This window comes from Lottia gigantea (assembly GCF_000327385.1).
Source record: "Lottia gigantea unplaced genomic scaffold LOTGIsca_83, whole genome shotgun sequence".
Classification (NCBI taxonomy): domain Eukaryota; kingdom Metazoa; phylum Mollusca; class Gastropoda; family Lottiidae; genus Lottia; species Lottia gigantea.
In genome coordinates this window covers 906,015-919,782 of record NW_008710756.1, presented here as the reverse complement: position 1 = coordinate 919,782, position 13,768 = coordinate 906,015, and positions in this window count along the sequence as shown.

Here is a 13,768-nt window from a genome sequence, read left to right as displayed (position 1 = left end):
GTGGTTGTAGTAGGTGTGGTTAACGTAGTTGAGGATGGGGGTTCGGTAGATGTTGTAGTTGTCGTGGTTGGAGTGGGTGTGGTTAACGTAGTTGAAGATGGCGGTTCAGTGGATGTTGTCCTGGTTGTGGTAGGTGTTACAGAAGTTGAGGATGGGGGTTCAGTAGATGTGGTAGTTGTGGATGTTGTTGAAGAAGGTAAACCAGTTGTAGAATAAGTGGTACCAATTTGTGTTGTTGGTTGTGATGAAGGCAGTCCAGTAGTAGTTCCATTTGATTGTTCTAAAGATGGTAAACCAGTTGTAGAATAAGTGCTATCAATTTTACTTCTTGGTTCGGACGAAGGCAATTCAGTAGTTGTGGCATTTTCTGTAGTTGATTCTGAAGATGGTAAACCAGTTGTAGAATAAGTGATACTAGTTTCAGTTGCTTCTGAAGAAGGTAGTTCAGTAGTGGTACCGTTTTCAAGCGATGATTCTGAAGATGGCAAACCAGTTGTAGAAAAAGTGGTGCCATTTACAGTTGTTGCTTCTGAAGAAGTCAATTCAGCAGTGGTGCCATTTTCAGATGATTCTGAAGATGGTAAACCAGTTGTAGAATACGTGGTATCAGTTTTATTTGTTGGTTCGGACGAAGGCAATTCAGTAGTTGTGGCATTTTCTGTAGTTGATTTTGAAGAAGGTAAACCAGTTGTAGAATAAGTGGTATCAGTTTCAGTTGTTGGTTGTGATGAAGGCAATTCAGTAGACGTTGAAATTTCAGTCGATGGCGCTGAAGAAACAACAGTTGTATTTTCAGTAATTTCTGAACAAGCGGTTATTTATATGTACTGGTAGAAGTTAGGATTTTGATATGAGATATACAACACAGATCTAAACAATCGGTATATTCACTTACCTGTAGAACTCGTAAACCTGAAAAAAAGAATAGTTAAAGCTGGTAAAATTGTATAAAATATATAACTCGTCCAAATGAGAAAATAGTATTATGAAAATAACAAATATATTGTTTGTTAACTCCGTAATAAATTGTATACGGCAGATAGCAACAGAAGATAGAACAGATCAAAGCCGGATGAAATGTGTTCTAAGTCTTATTCTTCCGTGTCTGATGGGTTTATAAGGTTAGGAATGCCTTCTCTTTTTGGGTTTCCTGCAAAAACTAAATTAAAAAAATAAACTATATTCTAAAAATGTAAAGATATAAAAATGATTGTTTTTACAGTATATAGAGTCCGTAGTACACTGGGCCTTCTTTCAATGTCCAGATCAGACGTTTTTCTATGTAAATCTCTCCGACGAGCATCACTGACATGGAGCATCTGGTTTGAAAAGCCTGATCTTGGTCTCCTGGGTAAATGAAAGTAAATAATATTTACCCGCAACTGTAGCTTGTACCAACTGAGATACACACATCGTTACACATAATACATCTGGCAGCTTTATCTTTATCAACTGAAATAGAGGTGATGCTTTTACATTCTAATGTTTGCTTGATAACAAGGTTTACAACATTATTGACTTGAACTCATTTTTACAATCGACAACGGTCCGTCATCAGTGTAATTGGCATGGAAATAGTGGGCTAAACTCATGGACATCTGAACTGCCACAAGGATTTTACAAATATTCGTATAATGTAAACATTTCATACAAGGACGGTTCGAATCAATAAATGAGATTAAAAACCGAAGAATAGTTAAAGGGCCATTGAGAAGCTACTGGTAATATCATTGGTAATTATATGTTAAAAATCCTTTCCAATATTAAATCAAATCAAGATTCGGAACATGAATGTAAAAAAAAATCAGTCTAATAAAACTTAGACTAAACTTTTGCGCCGTTTCGATGACGTCTGCTTTAACCAATGAATGTAACATTTTGTGACGCGGTGTTTATCGGGTAAGGTCAAAAGGTTAATTTGACGAACGTTCAAGAGGGCTGTCGTTAGACCCTAATTGAAGTGGCTATATTAAAAATAAAAGCTTATTAAATTGGACTGAAAAAAATAATTCTAACATACCAGAAGTATCATTAATATCTGTATATAAATGGGAGATATAAGTAGCACCAGTAAGTTTAACACAACTTCCGTTTAGTTTGAAACAATTACTATCTTCCAACGCTTCCAGATTCTTGGCAATATTTTTGCATTCCACACCGTCTGGACAACTTCCATTATGAGAATCTGATTTTAATTCTAGTGAAAAAAATGCTTCTATACTCCCATTCCTAAAAAAACGTTATAGAACAACAATCACTGGTTAAAGTTTATTGCAACGTTTTCACGGATTTTTCAAACGTCCCCAGACACAGGAGAAACACAATTAACCAGTGATTGTTTGTTTGATAAAGCTGTGTCTGTATAAACAACATAAAACAAAGACAAGGCAGATCCTCATAGGTACATAAAAGTAAAACATTTTGCCGATGTTACAAGTATGTTTCACTAAAACATAATATGATTTAGTATCTAATTAGAATAGAGCACGGTTGATTTTGAGAGTCAAATAATATTGATAGTATCAGGCCAGTAGCCAGACCTGATTTTTAAGGGGGACATGTAATATATCCAGGGGGACAATGTTGTATGTTGTTTAGATGCAGTAATGGAATAGGTAGGGATGGCGTAGGGGGAAATAGCGCCCTGTAGCTACGGACCTGAATAGTATCATGCAAGTTATAGGAGAGATGGTACATTGAAAAATTGTTATTACCTTAATTCAACCACTGTAACGTCAACAACATCAGTATTGTTCAGAGCATCTTTCATCTGAAAACAATAAAACGATCGGAGAATGCCATTAATCGTAAAATCTAAAAAAAAGGGGCATGTAACGTACATTACGAATCGTAAAATAATTTTTTTTATGATGCCATCAAAGTGTACATTAACTTGGGACAGTGATATTTAAAGTGACTTCTTTGTAATACTTACTCCTCCTTCTAATGTCGAGACAATATCTCCGTACTCTGTAGAAGATACATTTTCATGTTCTGTGTAATATTCTAAATCGAGAGGTACCTTAACATAGAGTATGAGTTCTGGAAAGAAAATTATTTATTTATTACAAAATATTTTTGAACTATGTATAATGTGCATGATGTATTTTATATCTATATATCTAGACGTGTGATTTTGACTAATATATTCACTTATGTTACTTAAAAGATAAATTGCATACTTGCTTCAACAGGTCTTGTAAATGCTTCAGTTGAACCAGCTTCTGAAGTTGTGTATTCCATTTCAATTGTTGATGTTGGCAATTCTGTTGTACTAGCTAGTGATGTTGGTAATTCTGTTGTATTAGTTGACGTTGTTGGTAATTCTGTTGTACTAGATAGAGATGTTAATAGATCGATTGTGCTAGACTGGGATATTGGCGGTTCTGTTGTACTAGCTAGTGATGTTGGTAATTCTGTTGTATTAGTCGGAAAGGTTGGGAATTCTGTTGTACTAGCTGGTGATGTTGGCAATTCTGTTGTACTAGTTGGTGATGTTGGTAATTCTGTTGTACTGGCTAATGATGTTGGTAACTCTGTTATATTAGCTGGAGATGTTGTTAGTTCTGTTGTGCTAGATGTTGGTAATTGTGAAGTACTAGCAGTTGATGTAGCTTGTGATTTTTCGGTATCATTTGGGGACGTTGGTATCTCTGAAGAAACAGTTGATAATGTTGTTGCGGTATCAGCTTGTGATGTTGGTATTTCTGTGGTACTTGCTGGTGATGATGGTATTTCTGTAGTGTCAGTTGGTATTTCTGTAGTGGACGTTGGTGATGTTAATATCTCTGTAGTTACAGCTGGTGATGTTGATATTTCTGTAGTATTAGTTGGTATTTCTGTAGTACCAGCTTGTGATGTTGGTATTTCTGTGGTACTTGCTGGTGACGTTGGTACTTCTGTAGTATTAGTTGGCATTTCTGTAATGTCAGCAGGAGATGATGGTATATCTGTAGCGCTAGGTGATGATATTTCTGTAGTAGAGGTGGATGATGTTGATATCTCTGTAGTACCAGCTTGTGATGTTGGTATTTCTGTGGTACTTGCTGGTGACGTTGGTCCTTCTGTAGTATTAGTTGGCATTTCTGTAGTGTCAGCAGGAGATGATGGTATATCTGTAGCGCTAGGTGATGATATTTCTGTAGTAGAAGTGGATGATGTTGATATCTCGGTAGGGGATGTAGGTATTTCTGTTGTCACAGTTTGTGATGTATATAATGAGGTTTTTGTCGTCATGCTAGAAAGTTTAAAGAGGTAGAAGTATGACTTTATAGGAATACCAACTATTAGAATGAACATCAAAGTTAGATTTTCAAACTTGGGCAATGAGATAATAGATATAGTCATACTTGGACCTACCCAGCGCATAACTAAACAACAAATATCACTGTGCGATAACTAAATAATTATTACGTTAATTCATGGATTTATCTGATTATACAGGGATTCTGTTGTATATTTGTCGCCAGCTAATCCCACGGAAACATATACATGTATACTTGGCAAAGTTTGAGAAGTTAAATTGTATGCGACTTCTAATGGTACAGGCACACGAACTCGAATATTGAGTAGAATCCCACGTGTGCCGCGCTCCCAAGACATGATTATCGCGATGACGACAGGATTCATAATATTATATCAGTTTGATATTTGTTGCCTGATTGTTTTATCGTAAGCTAGACATAGCGTCTATGGTTTCGAGAAATATAAGAAAATAGAAAGATGAGGTTATTCGCATAATTCAATATAAAATCATAATTACCTGCATTTATACATGGTGTCAGTAGGATAACAATTACCATCACAAACTATACATTGTGCTGCTGTATCTTCAGTCACTATAAACAATTATGTTTAAATCAAGAATAAAGCGATTCGGGAAATATCAAAATTCTACAAATAATGGACGTACGTCTATGTGTCAGCCACCCATACCACCATGGCATACAAAGGACAACAAGGGCTAACAAATCCAGAGGATCTATCTCTGTGAAAGAATCTGATCACAAACCCACGGGTTAACACCTAATAAGCAACCACATCGACATGAAAATAATTTGACAATCACATGACTTGGTGTCAGTAATGATCTGTTGATGAACTGTGGACCAAAATGTTGTTTTTTTTTGCGTTGTTTGTGATGAAAACATGCTGAAACAGTAATTAACTAGATTTCTCGAGGTTATACAGGTAAAGTAAAGATAGTATTAACATGTCAGATTTTCTTTAAAAAAAAAAGAAATTTCATTGGCTTTTTAATTACTGAAGATCACAGGTAATGATACACCAATAAACTTCAAAAATAAACATCAAAAATATAAACTAACTTGAAGTCATGTTGCTGGGTTGAAATGAAACATGAGTAGCAGCTGATATTTCAGTACAGATTCCATTTAACTTAAAACAGTTGGTATCATCAACAGTACTCAAAACAGCTGCTACATCTCGACAAGCTGATTCTTGTTTACAATCTGTTGTTACAGCTGGTGTTGATAATTCTACTTTATAGAATACTATTATACTACCAGGTCTGAAAAAATAGTTTGGAGAGTTCGCATGATTACATCCGATATTCGTTACACCAATACATCAATAACTATAAAGGTGGTTTCAGTCAAAATAATGTCTACAGTGAGTGCTACCACCAAGGCAAGGAAAAGCCAATCAGCAATCCTACTGCTAATCGGAAATTACAGCTAATATTGATTTTTATGAGCTGGTTTAATAATCATGTTTTACTTACTGGATATCTGTAACTGTTACTCGAATAACATTTGTATCATTTATTGTTTCCACTAACTACAAGACAATGTATATTTAAAGACAACGAGACGGAATTTATTTGAGTGGACCAAGGATCCAATTTATTTTTATAATGTCCACAAAATACCATTGATCTCTAAACAGTAACAGTGACTTAATGGATTTGTGGATGAGTTTTGTTATAATTGTTATTTATATTTCGATGCAAAAATGTACTTGGTCATCATAATACTTACTTTCATTTGCTACTACTTAACTTACCGATGTTTCCAGTTCACTTTTAAAAGCCACATATTCTTCTGATGTTTTATCAGCGTAACTCTCAGAATAATTCTTTTGTAAACACAAGACCACGTATAGAGCTAAAAGTACAAATTCAAAAATGCTTATGGAGATATAGCTCCAAATTCTTTTTTTTTTGTATAACATTTCATGTCCATGTAAATGATGTAATTTTGAGGACTTGAAAGCTAAAAGCTATTGGATTACAATCTCTTGAAGTTTAGCTGTACGTGAACGAATTTATTACTTAATTTAATTTAACATATTTTACATCTCTGTAAACACTTACTTGATCCATCAACAGAACCAATTGTAGTGGTTTCTAACGTGTCTGTCGTTGATGCTATGGAAGACCTCACTGAGGTTAATTTATGAATTGGTGAGGTAGACTGCATAGTTGAAGCAGCTGGTGTCGTTAGTACGTCTGATATATTCAGAGAGGTTGTAACATCACTTGTATCAAATGTTGGTCTCTCTGTAGAACTAGCTGGAGACGTTGATAATTCTGTTGTGTCAGCCGGGGATGTTGGTATTTTTGTTGTTTCGGCTGATATTGAAATTTCTGTCGCCGGTGATGATTGTATTTCTGTTGTAGTAGATGGTTTTGTTGGTATTTCTGTTGCAGTAGATGGTTTCGTTGGTATTTCTGTAGTGCCAGCTGGTGATGTTGGTATTTTTGTAGTAAAGGATGCTGATGTTGGTATGTCTGAAGTGTCAGCCGGTGATGTTTGCATTTCTGTAATAATAGTTGGAATTTCTGTAGTTACAGCTAGTGATGTTAGTATTTCTGTAGTGTCCACAGGGGATGTTGGCATTTCTGTTGCATTAGCTGGTGCTGTCAGTATTTCTGTAGTTTTTGATGATGATGTTGGTATTTCTGTGGTTACAGTTGAAGATTTTATTACTTCTGTAATATTGGATGGTGATGTCATTTCTGTAGTGTCAATTGTTGATGTTGGTATTTCTGTAGTATTGGTTTCTGGTGTAAGTATTTCTGTTGTCACAGATGGTGGTGTCGGTATTTCTGTTGTCACAAATGGTGATGTCGGTATTTCTGTTGTGACAACTATAGATGTCGTTATTTCTGTTGTCACAGCCGGTGATGTCGGTATTACTGTCGTCACAGTTGGTGATGTCGGTATTACTGTCGTCACAGCTGGTGATGTTGACATTTCTGTAGTGCCAGATGTTGATGTTGGTACTTCTGTAGGTACAGCAGGTGATGTTGCTATTTCTGTTGTATTAGCTGGTGTTGTTAGTTTTTCTGTAGTGTCAGATGGTGATGTTGATTCTCCTGTAGTGCCAACTGGTGACTTCGGTTTTTCTGTAGTGTCAGGTGGTGACGTTATTTCTGAAATTTTGGCTGATATTTCTGCAGTCACAACTGGTGATGTTGATACTTCTGTAGTGCTATCTGATGACTTTGGCAGCTCTGTCGTAACACCTTGTGATATCGTTGGGTATTCTGTGGTCATTCTGGGCAAAAATCAGATAAAAATATTGGTTCAAACTTCAGCCATTGAAATATTGTTGGTAGTTATGCGAATCGTTTGCTCTACGAACTTGTATAAATGACACAATAATGAAAAATGTAACTTCAGTAGGATTTTGAAAAATTACCAAAATATATGACGGTGAACCATACCGGGCAATGTCCAGGGCAACTACATTCATGTAAGACATCCGATTAATTTCTGGCATATGATCTAAGAATCTGCACTTTATTGAAAAGTTTTAAATAAACTCTAGCATCGGATTTTAGTCAAACGACTATATACTTATATCATAAGGCCCTAAGAGCTGCTTCGCTGCCTAAAGGGAAATTATAAAGCATGATCCGCATCTCAATATTGCCATCGGTGCCTGTTACAGACTGATATTTTCGACATAATCGTTAAATATCATAATAACCTGCATTTATACATGGTGTCAGTAGGATAACAATTACCATCACAAACAATACATTGTGCTGCTGTATCTTCAGTCACTATAATAAAAAAGAGTAATATTCATATTAAACAAATGGTAATGGTACCTAGCACGACAAATCTGACCCTACTAGTTCCTCAGGCTGATATACGGATGTGATTTCGTAACCGTGACCGTCAGATGAGAACCTACGAACTTTGAAACGAGTTCAAATCTAGAATTAGTTGTGACCTACCATCACCTTGCTATACTCATTTATAGAGTTTAAGAACTGGCTGATTTGACAAAAACGTCATGTTCTGCTATGTATTTAAAGCGGCATTACCCCGTATATTTTCAATTTCCACCTCTCCGGGAATTGTAAACCTACAGTGGCATTATAAATTATACATAAAAACTAACTTGATGTCATATTGCTGGGTTGAAATGAAACATAAGTAGCAGCTGATATTTCAGTACAGGTTCCATTTAACTTAAAACAGTTTGTATCATCAACAGTACTCAAAACAGCTGCTACATCTCGACAAGCTGATTCTTGTTTACAATCTGTTGTTGCAGCTGGTGTTGATAATTCTACTTTATAGAATACTATTATACTACCAGGTCTAAAAACAAATTAATTTTGTAACAGCTGGAATGGAATTCATAACTAAACTCACAATTCTGTCGCAAATTCATTTGGTCTCACTAGTAGTTGATGTAGACATATACAATAAGCAGGGACAGATCTACTAATTGTCCTAAGACGGGCCAAAGATGAAAGGTGTCTTTCTGAAGCGAAGCCCGAAAAGACGAAGCCCCGTGGGGCCTGGGGTTTGCCAGAAGCTTCCTTAAGCCAATGAGCATCTATTTTACTTCAAAAAAGAACTTTCACGGTCCTGAATAATGGAAGGGGCGCATCCTTTCAATACGCCACTGACAATACGTAATAGTCATATTAGTTCTTAATAGTAATAAGATTATTCTATAAATCAGTTGTAACTTACTGGATATCTGTAACTGTTACTCGTATAACATTTGTATCATTTATCGTTTTCACTAACTACAAAAATAATAACAACTAAAAAAACTACAAAAACATACGTAATCCTGTAATCTTCATTCAGAAAACATCTAAAATAATAAAAAAAAATCAGACTTTCCGTTTGCGAAAAGGAAAATTTTCGGCAGATAAATGAATAACCTACCGCTGATTCCAGTTCACTTTTAAAAGCAACATATTCTTCTGATGTTTTATCAGCGTACCTCTCAGAATAATTCTTTTGTAGACACAAGACCACATACAGAGCTATTGAAAAAAATGAGAAAATTTAGTGGACGAAATTTACCGAGGCTACAAACGAATTCATCTTGCTATCCATAACGCTAATATTCCACTTAATTGAACGAAATTTACTCAGTCACATTCCTTTTGCTAATCGTTCACTAATATTCCAATTCCAAAAAAATATACAAACATCAAAAAACATATTATGTCCAAATGAACTTACTTGTTCCATCAACAGAATCAATAGTAGTGGATTCAATTGTGTATGATGTTGGTGATACAGTCGAAAACAACGTTGATACAATTGAAGATATCCATGTAGAAATATCGGTAGTTGTCATTCCTGTAGTCACAGTTTCAGATGTTGGTATTTCTGTAATTACAGCTTCAGATGTTGATATTTCTGTAGATACACCTGCCGATGTTGGTAATTCTGTAGTGTCACCAGCTGATGTTGATATTTTGGTAGTTACAGCTGCTGATGTTGGTATTTTGGTAGTGTTACCTAATGATGTTGGTACATCTGTAGTTTCAGAAGGTGATGTTGGTATTTCTGTAGTACCAGTTGTTATTGTTGGTATTTCTGTGGAGCTAACTGTTGATGTTGATATTTCTGTAGAACCTTCCGGTAATGTTGGTATTTCTGTAGATACACCCGCTGATGTTGATATTTCTGTAGTTACAGCTGCTGATGTTGGAATTTCGGTAGTGTTAACCAATGATGTTGGTGCATCTGTAGTTTCAGAAGGTAATGTTGGTATTTCTGTAGTACCAGTTAGTTTCTTTGTGGTACCGGCTGATGTTGGCATTTCTGTCGTTTCAGTGGGGGATGTTGGTATTTCTGTACTGTCATCTGTTAATGATTGTATTTCTGTGGTTACAGCTGGCAATGTTGAAATTTCTATAGTACCTGCTGGTGATGTTGGCACCACTGTCGTTTCAGCAGAGAATGTTGGTACTTCTGAAGTGCCAGTTGGTAATGTTAGTATTGTTGTGGTGCTAACTGTTGATGATATTTCTGTAGTGCCATCTGTAGATGTTGGTAATTCTGTAGTACCGGCTGATGATGTTGGTATTTCTGTTATACCGACTGGTGATGTTGGTACCTCTGTCGTTTCAACAGAGGATGTTGTTATTTCTGTAGTACTGGCTGTTGATGTTGGTATTTCTGTTGTTTCAGCAGGGGTTGTCGGTACTTCTGTACCGTCAGTTATTGATGTTGGTATCTCTGTGGAGCTAACCGTTGAAGTTGATATTTCTGTAGTGCCATGTGGTGATGTTGGTATGTCTGTAGATACACTCGCTGGTGTTGATATTTCGGTAGTTACAGCTGCCGATGTTGGTATTTCGGTAGTGTTACTTAATGATGTTGGTACATCTGTAGTTTCAGAAGGTGATGTTGGTATTTCTGTAGTGCCAGTTGGTTTCTTTGATGTTTGTATTTCTGTAGTACCGGCTGGTGATGTTGACATATGTGTAGTAACGGCTGGTGATGTTGACATTTCTGTAGTACCGGCTGATGATGGTGATGTTTCAACATAGGATGTTGGTATTTCTGTAGTGCCAGTTGTTAATGTTGGTATTTCTGTGGAGCTAACTGTTGATGTTGATATTTCTGCAGTGCCATCTGGTGATGTTGGTAATTCTGTAGTACTGCCTGGAGATATCAGTATTTGTGTAGTGTTAGCTTCTAATGTTGGTACTTCTGCACTTTCAGCAGGGGAAGTTGATATTCCTGTAGTACCAGCTGTTAATTTTGTAGAGCTAAGTGTTGGTGTTGGTATTTCGGTAGTACTAGCTGGAGCTGTTGGTATTTCGGTAGTACTAGCTGGAGCTGTTGGTATTTCGGTAGTATTAGCTGGAGCTGTTGGTATTTCGGTAGTACTAGCTGGAGCTGTTGGTATTTCTGTAGTACTAGCTGGAGCTGTTGGTATTTCTGTAGTACTAGCTGGAGCTGTTGGTATTTCTGTAGTACTAGCTGGAGCTGTTGGTATTTCTGTAGTGTCAGCAAGAGATGTTGTAGCTGCTGATGATGATATTTCTGTAGACACGGCTGGTGATGTTGATATTTCCGGTGTACTAGGGGGTGATATGGATGTGTAGGTATGCGATGTGGGTACTTTTGTACTTAGAGTTTGGGTTGTTATTGAGATTCCTGTAGTCATTCTAGAAAGTATAAGAATATATATATATAAGAAATATACTATCAAATTTTATTGAAATATCCATAGTACATTGGGTTTTGCAGATGTACCTTTGATGCTGACAATAGTGAAATGTGACAATTACCTGCATTTATACATGGTGTCAGTAGGATAACAATTACCATCACAAACAATACATTGTGCTGCTGTATCTTCAGTCACTATAATAAATAAGGGTAATTTAAATCAAACGGATCGACATGTGGCATCTAACTTTATCCTGTATTTTGATATACAAATTAGGGAAAAATTCTAGAATTTTACTTCAGGACTTAAGTTGGAGATCAGAGTAAGCCAATATAAACACAAATAAATGAAAACTAACTTGAGGTCATGTTGCTGGGTTGAAATGAAACATAAGTAGCAGCTGATATTTCAGTACAGATTCCATTTAACTTAAAACAGTTTGTATCATCAACAGTACTCAAAACAGCTGCTACATCTCGACAAGCTGATTCTTGTTTACAATCTGTTGTTACAGCTGGTGTTGATAATTCTACTTTATAGAATACTATTATACTACCAGGTCTGAAATAAGTTTACGTTGAAAAGAAATTAACTTCATAACTACTGAGATGGGGATACTATACTTACAATCTAATTAAACTAGATTACAATCACGTATCCTTTTTCGTTTTCTGACATTTTAGTCTTTAACGTAATCTAACAAGTTTTCTACCAAAAGTCCGTCCTAAAGGTAGTGTTTTTAACCAATCAAAACGTGGAGAACCCGATTCTTGATATTTCGGAATTGTGGGATATCGAATTCTTAAATCAATATAACTGCCACATTGGGTTTCGTTATCCTACAATTCACTATTTCATAACGAAACAGTTTTTACACGACACGCTTTGATCGGTTAAAATATCATCATAGATGCAGTAAAATCTCTAAGAGGAGTGACGTATTCAATGAGTTTGTCCTAAAATAGTATTCTAATCAGTTGTAACTTACTGGATATCTGTAACTGTTACTCGGATAACATTTGTATCATTTATTGTTTCCATTAACTAAAAAAAATTATGCATTTTCCTTTAATCTCCATAAAACAAACCATGTTCAATCAGTGCAACTGAAATCAGACTTCTGTTTGCAAAAACTATAGCCAAATAACTCAAAACATTTGAATTTTTGAAAATGTTTAAATGACCTACCGCTGTTTCCAGTTCACTTTTAAAAGCAACATAATCTTCTGATGTTTTGTCAGCATAACTTTCAGAATATTTTTTTTTGAGACACAATACCACGTACAGAGCTATAATTCAACAATATCGAAAATAAAGTGGACGAAATTTACTCAGTCGACAAATCACATTCCTTGCTAATCGTTCACTAATATTACAATTCCAAAAAAATATACAATCATTAAAAAACATATTATGTCCAAATGAACTTACTTGTTCCATCAACCGAATCAATAGTAGTGGATTCAATTGTGTATGATGTTGGTGATACAGTCGAAAACAACGTTGATACAGTTGAAGATATCCATGTAGAAATATCGGTAGTTGTCATTTCTGTAGTCACAGTTTCAGATGTTGGTATTTCTGTAGATACACCAGTTGATATTGGTATTTCTGTAATGTCACCTGCTGATGTTGGTATTTCTGTAGTTACAGCTGCTGATGTTGGTATTTCTGTAGTGTCACCTGCTGATGTTGATATTTCTGTAGTTACAGCTGCTGATGTTGGTATTTCTGTAGTGACACCTTCTGATGTTGATATTTTTGTAGTTACAGCTGCTGATGTTGGCAGTTCTGTAGTACGGACTGGTGATGTTGGTACCTCTGCCGTTTCAGCAGGAGTTGTTGGTATTTCTGTGGAGCTAACTGTTGATGTTAATATTTCTGTTTCAGTTGTTGATTTTGGTATTTCTGTAGTTTCAGTAGGGGATGTTGATACTTCTTTAATGTCAGCTGTTGATGTTGGTGTTTCTGTTGTGCTAGTTGGTGATGCTACTGATGTTGGTATTTCTGAAGTATCAGCTGATGTTGTTGGTATTTCGGTAGTTACAGCTGACGATGTTGGCAGTCCTGTAGTACCGACTGGTGATATTGGTACCCCTGTAGTTTTAGCAGGGGATGTTGGCATTTCAGTAGTGTCAGCTGTTAATGTTGGCATTTCTGTAGTTTCAGCAGGGGATGTTTGTACTTCTGTAGTTTCAGCTGTTGATGTTGGTATTTCTATAGTACTAACAGGTGCTGTTTGTTTATCTGTACTGTCAGAAGGCGATGTTGATATTTTTAAAGCTGATGTAGGCAATTCTGCAGTTACAGATTCTGATGTTGGCATATCTGTATCAGTTGTTAGTTTGAGTATTTC